The 7128-nt window shown below is 43.9% G+C and overlaps 1 long non-coding RNA gene across 1 annotated transcript; it reads left to right on the top strand.

Annotated features, from left to right (window-relative positions):
* The first annotated feature begins 2413 nt into the window (after nucleotides 1-2413).
* LOC139835023 (uncharacterized) lies at nucleotides 2414-3962 on the top strand. Its single transcript, XR_011750725.1, has 4 exons — nucleotides 2414-2451; nucleotides 2545-2743; nucleotides 2932-3454; nucleotides 3565-3962. It is a non-coding gene; the product is annotated as an uncharacterized lncRNA (long non-coding RNA).
* Nucleotides 3963-7128: the final 3166 nt, after the last annotated feature.

Below are 7128 nucleotides of genomic sequence, written 5' to 3'. Positions count from 1 at the left end.
GACGCCTCGTTCGATCTGACCTCTGTTTCGGTCCAAACTCCCAACAACGGCGGCGCCAGCGCGCTGCTGGGCGGTGGGTGGCTGCGGGAGGCGGCGGGCTGCGCAGGCGCCGGCGCCGGCACGTGCATCTTCTTCTCCCTGAAGGCGCCGAGGAGGCTGACGCTCTTCATGGACGCCACAAGCACCGCGTGCGCGGCGGAGGCTTCCGTTTCGAAGCTGACGACGGCGGGCGGACCCACGGTGGCGAACCGGATGGGGCCGTAAACAGAGAAGGCGCCGATGAGATCCGCGATCCCGGTGCCCGGCGGGACGTCCTCGATCACGATGGCACGGCCGCCGTCCAAGTTCCACGGCAGCGCCATGGGTAGCGGCTAGGTAATTGGAATTGGAATGCTTTTGCTTGGAGAATTGGAGATGGAAAAAGCTTTACATCAACCCACCGATGGTGCGAGGAAAATCGGTCGTTCCTTGTGTGGAGACGCGCCCCGCACGTGGATGTGGATGGGTCCCAGTGCACCTGGGCACACAAAGTTCTCTTCCTCCTCCCACCACCGATGGACCAGCACTCCGCCCAGCTCCTCCCGGCGAGCGCCGCGCCCGCGCCGCCCAGCTCCTCGAGTGGCTCCGCCCTGCTCCTCCCGGCGAGCGCCCCGCCCCTCCTCCTCCCAGCGGACGCGCCGCTGCAGCCTCCTCCCGGCGAGCGCGCCGCTGCAGCTTCACCCAGGCGAGCGCCCCGCCCCTCCTCCTCCCCAGCGGGCGCGCCACTGCATCTTCTCCCCGGCGAGCGCCCCGCCCTTCCTCCTCCCCCGTTGCTCCTCCCCCGACGAGCGCGCCGCCGCTGCTCCTCCTGGCGTGTGCGCCGTCTACTCCCCATCCAGTTGCGCCCCCAATAATTTTTTTGTTGGTTTTACTGTTAACTATTGTTGTTAATATTTTGGAGATTTGTTGTAAATATATTTTATGCTATGGGAATTTTTTGTTGTAAATTTGTTGTGGATTATTGTTGTAAACACCTAAATTATTTTATGGTTTGCTTGCTAATTATTTGTTGTAAATATGTTACTGACCTGGTATGAAAGCTAAGTATTATTGTAAACATCCAAATATAAAAAATGTTGTTTTTTGTTGTTAATTATTGTTGTAAATATGTTACTAATTTGGTGTAAAGATATTTATGGCATGGAAACTGACTATTTGTAAACACCCCAAAAAAATGTTTTTTGCTCCTAGTTTGTTGTTGTAAACATATTGGTTATTTTGTTGTAATCGTTTGTCATTTTTGTAAATATAGTTTTTGATTTTTGTTGTCAACTAATCTATAATAAATAAAATGTTGTTAACCACTTTTGCATTGCTACAAACACATGTTTTTTTGTTGTAAATGGACTGGCCCTGGACTGCGGGTTGATTTTCAGAAAACCTGAGGGGGTAAATGCAAACATTGGCGTGGCTGTTTGTGGACGCCGGATCGCGATCCAACGGCCAGGACAACAACCGATTTCAGCAGGCCACGTCGGCCGACCGACGCTGAGCGCTGCCCATTGGAGATGGGATCCCTGCACTTATGCCTGCCGCTCTATATGTAGAGAAATCGTGCCTCCACCTCGAGGCTATTTCTTTGTATTTTTTTTCTTTAATTCTAGACCTCGAGGCCTTTCTGTAAAGATTCCTGCCCCTCTGGCCTTTCGGGTTAGCCCATGCCGAGAGGGCCCAGTCAGGATTGGCCAGGCCGGCACTGCAATAAGTTTTTTTTAAAACATGCAATATTTCTGTAATTAAAGAATAAAAACAATATATTGGAAAATTTTAGCTCCTCTTGGGTACTTGACTCGAGTTTGATGGGGAAGCACTACAAATATGGTTAATACAGAGACGCACAATGATCCTTAACACCTGAATCCTATATGATGTCAAGAATACATAAACAGAAATCTACACTACTTAAAGAGAAGGAACATATTCCGTATTCTGCCCACCTCTCCATACGTCAAAGTTTTGGTCGTCACCCTCGATCACCTTCCGCTCGCCCGCATGCGCCAACATGGGCCAGGCCCACCTACGACCACGCAATCCTTTCCTGGAGCGATCACAACCCCCTTCGCTCTTCTCTATCATGTCCAACCCTAGCCGCCTCTGCTCTCCCCACCCCCACGCGATCTGGTTCCTCATCCACCCGCGCGACCCCCATCCCTTGCGACGGTGGCGGCGCTTCTGGACCACCCGGTGGCGGTTCTGTCGGAGAGGTCGGCGCCGCGGCTCACGAGCCTGCTAGAGAACGTGACGGTGGAGCGGAGCCTGTGGCCGGTGCACGTCGTGCTGGGCGCCGATCCCGCCCTGGCGGACAGCGCGCACGCCGCCGTAGCCACCTACATCTCCGAGGGACGGGCCACCGCTCCCCGCCGACGCCAACGACGTCGATGCGGCCGCACGGTTCGAGCTGCTTCTCTCCAAGTATTCCCTCTAAGAGAACCTCGTTCGATTTCTGAAGCTGTCCACTCTATCAATCGCTCATCGCTGATGATGGATTCTTCGTTTCTTGTGCAGCGCTGAACCATGACGAGAAGGTGTTGGATATGGGGTCTCGCAACTTCTTCATCTGCGCCAGAAGATTCTGAATGGATTATCTGTATCTTGCAGCGTCGCCTCCACAGTGCTCCCTCTCGCTGAACGTCAGGAGTTAAGAGTGTTCATACATGCTTAGCACTTCAGTTCCAGATACAGATATGGTCCAGTTCAGCGAGAGGTATGCATGTATTCATTCCAGGATAGGTAGAGGTCACTGAAAGATCAAATTGATGATCCTTCTGCTTATTCAGATCTCAAATACTTAGTATAAGCCTTTTCTTGTTATCTTGTGCTAGCTAGGCTTCATTTTGTTTCAAGTACAAAATGCTCATATTAGAATAAATCTTTTCTGGTCTTATTTTGTAGGGTGAATATCAGGAGAGGATCAGAGTGTACAGTTTGTACAAAAAAACTGAAGTTCGACCTGCTCTTGTATAAACCTTCGCAATGCATTATAATTTGCCACTAGAATCCAGTACACTGGTATTGCGTTGAATGTGTGGTGCCTTAGTTTGACCCATTTGTATTGCTAATGAATTATGATTCTGTTTTAAATGATAAGGTTGGGTACCTCGCAGCTTTGTCGACAGGGAGATGCTAGACAGGATCAAGAGTATGCCAGAAGAGCTTCAGCCAGCCACCCCTAAGGGGCCTCACCCAAAATGGTGTTACATGTGGGGTGTTGGCCCTCGCCCGTCAAATACCCATTTAGGCTGTCATTTCACATGATCCCTTTAGTGGAATGTGAATTCTGAATGGATTGCATGGATCAGACCTGACCATTTATCTGTGTCACATACTGAACTCATACCCTATTATCCTCCATGACTTACCGAAGTGGAAACATACAATGGATTCCTGGGGTGCAAAAATGATTTCTGCAATTGAGGTACACATACAATGCACAAGCTTCTTCTAAATTGATGTTTCTTGTGATTTATATATGACAACTCTGTGTGATACGGTCTTCAGAAGTTTGTTCCTCTTACTTTTCTGTAGGTTGTTGCTGAGATGGCTGCGATTTGATTTGGCTTTATCAAAGGATGTGTTTACCTCTTTGATGAAGGAGTTAGTGTTTTAATTCTCTGCAGTTGTTGTCAAATTTTCTGATATACATGTTCTTAAAGTAATGCAAAGTCTCAGCATTTTCAGTACTACAAGTAATACAGGTTAGCCTTGCCGTTTTTTCTGGATACTGAATTGATCTACACTCGTGGGTTGATGGAAGGGTATGCTTGTTCATATTAGTTGTAAAGGTCACAGCTATCGGTATTAATTATGGTACAGTCTTCAATATTTTCTTCTGACTTATAAGTGCTGATTTTCATAACTTAGTTGATCTCGTCATCATATAAATCAAGCTCTAATATCTGAGTCTTCCTTTTAATGTTAAGCACTTGTGTCACATCGCCTTTAGATGCGCGCCTCCAGTCTGGGGTATATTACCGTTTATAGCTTACCGTTTCGATACATGAGGCGCAAGTAGCAAATACCTGCACATACGATCTGATGCCTGTCAGAGCGGCTGGCCCTTTCCATTCCCAACAATAATATCTGGTTCGCACCCCTTCTCTCCGCTTCAACTAGTCTCCTCCGTGAGGAATAGTGATTTTTCCAGATTCACCACGGATCCCATCAATTCTTCGCTCCTCTCTCCACCTTCTCGTAGCCAGTAGTCTGAGATAGAACCAGATCGCGGAACCAACTGCGGCTTCCTCGGGCAGCATCTCCTCCAGACACCGCAGCCGTTGGGCAAGCGCAGGATCCCCTGGCTCTGAGACACCGGCGCTGGCAGCCTTGACGGATTTGGAGGTATAATATGGCCGTCCTGAAGTCCTCCTTGTGTAATTCCATCTGGTCATTGGTTTGGGTTTGTTCCTCATGTAATGGGAGATTCATTTTTTTTTTGGAACCATGCAAAAACCTTGCATGTATATATTAAGGAGAAAGAAAGGCCAAAAGAAGGGGATATTCACTTTGGCTCATAGGAGCATTTGCTCCCATTATGTGAATCAACATTTCGAAGTGTTAAAGAATTCTAAAATAAAATTTTACATGTACATCTACATATTTTATGTTCGTACACAAGTTTTTAAAAAAAACTAAAAAAATTTATGGCTCCTGTAAAAAGACAAATTTTGATGCTATAACATGACTACGTACAGGACATTTTTTTGTCTTTTTTGTACACACCACATAAAATGTTGTTTCTCCACGAAAACTTGTGCACTAACATAGAATGTCATGATGTACAGCAAAAAAATTATTTCAGAATTTTTTGTCATTTTTAAAATTATTTTTTAATTATTTTGTATAATAGGAGCATTTGCTCCTATGAGCCAAAACGCCTCCTCCCAAAAGAAGGCCAAAGTACAACCACAGATTACACATAGAAGGGCGACCATGACGACCACATTGCTACTGAGAGTGTTTCAAAAAGAACTAAGAAAAAAAACTTGGGAACAACAATTACTCCGCACTAAGGCTAAAACGACCACCGCTCGCCAACGCCCATTGGTTTGCTTCCTGCCGGAGAGGGAGATTCATTTTTTATACAGTGCTTAGATTTGTTGCGATAGGAATCAGTCACAACCAAATCCCTGTATATTTGATTTAATCTCCTTTACAGATTTTGTGCTACTGGAACGAAGGATTATGGCATTTTTTGTTCAGTTTTGTTCTTTGCAAGTTTCGTCAGATGTGGATTATGACTACATATGGATGGCCTTTTCAAAATTACCTAACAGTTAAACTTGTCTCATAGTTTGTGTAAACTTCATGGCTTTTAGGTCAACCTAATCCAATTGTAAACCTATACTAACACGAATTAGGTAGAAAAAACTTTGACAAACAGATGTGATATTTGAAACTGAAGCGAAATCCATATGAATTTTTTTAGAAACAATTGTGTAATATTGATGTGAAACCAAAATAAATTTGCTTAACACATTGGGAAGGGTATATTATATGTGAAACCGAAACAAGAATCTTGGAATTTTATCAAGATTCTTTGTGAAATATTCCCGTGAAACCGAAGCAATTAATTTCTCGGATTGGCAGATGAGGAGGCAAGGTTGTGGCCATGGGACATTTACCCGCAAGGCAGGAGTGGATGGTGATGATGCGGAAGTTGGAGGGCAAATGAGCTTCTAGATGGAATAGAACTATACATTCATTGTCGCTGCTTGCAACATTTTCTAGTTGTAAAATATAATGAGGAGGATTGGACTTTGAAGCAACGACAATCCAGGAAATAATTGTCTTATGCTAGTCTTGTTTGATTTGGCCATGTTGGTTGGGTAAGCAAAATTGGCAAGATGAGCTGTTAGTGCAGCAGACAAAGCTCTTGTTAGTTCGTTCATTGTAATGTCTTGCAATGTTGAATCAGTACCAATGTTTTTCCTGTTTGTGAGGACTATCGGCAGAGGACTCAATTAATTCCCCTTTTGTGAACCATAATAGTTGTATGGAAAACTGTGGTAACATGTTTTAAACTCAATTAATTCCCCTTTTGTGAACCATAATAGTTGTATGAAAAACGGTGGTAACATGTTTTAAACTGTATGGACTTTTGTAAGTGGTGTCAATTCCGATTATGCCGACGATTTTACTTATTTGAGAGGTCATGTTCTAGAGTGTCATAATTTTGTAATTGAGTTGGTTTATTATGCCGATGATTTTACTTATTTGAGAGTACTTATTCTAGAGTGTCATAATTTTGTAATTGAGTTGGTTTGGAACTGGTCCAGTCGCCAATCGATACCGAAAGTCCTACTCTTATGCGGAACGCTAGTGAAACCGACAAGAAGCCTAAAGGAAACACCAGCGAAGCACATATTTGTCAAATGAAACTTGTGAAATTCATATTTGTGAAATGAAACTTGTGAAACATGTGAGGGAAACACAAACAAGATCTAACTCTTATGTAGAACACCATCCTTTTGATAATAATATAAAACAAGCCAAACCAAGTGAAACAATCCCATGATTTCATGATCAACTTGTAAAACACATTTGAATAGGTTAAAATAAATGAAATATTTATGAAACTGTACTAACACGAATAAAAACTGCCATTTCTGCAGGAAAGTGTTACTTTCATAAAGAGTTAAGTTATTACTTATTTAATTACATGGATATTGTCCTAAAAGCTAGGGAGAGACTTTCAGGTATTATACTTTCATAAAGAGTTCCTTGTAGCTGGGAAGAAATTTGCAACTTACATGACAAGAAACATCTATATTTGCTTGCATATTTATGCTGCAGAAAAATAGGCTAAAAGTTTGTAGTAATCCCTTTCCCCAATTGTGAATTCCAACCCAGCAGAAGTTGTGGCGCTTTTTTTCCATGTTACTTGTGAAACTTAAAGCATATGCGGACCACTGACAACATCGATGATAAAAACAAGTATGTACCACTTAAAGCATATGTTCCTCCCAGCAAAAGAACTAGCAAAGTGTCACCACATAAGCAAGTCTACCAAAAAAAAGGTGATTTCGTTGAGAAATGCGGGCCTGGAAAATTGGAGGAGTACATCCTGTTGAGATGATCTTGCAATATCAT

The sequence above is a fragment of the Lolium perenne genome, chromosome 1, assembly GCF_019359855.2.
Source record: "Lolium perenne isolate Kyuss_39 chromosome 1, Kyuss_2.0, whole genome shotgun sequence".
NCBI lineage: Eukaryota > Viridiplantae > Streptophyta > Magnoliopsida > Poales > Poaceae > Lolium > Lolium perenne.
Note: the sequence above shows the minus strand (reverse complement) of the source record. Positions and strands in the feature narration are given on the sequence as shown.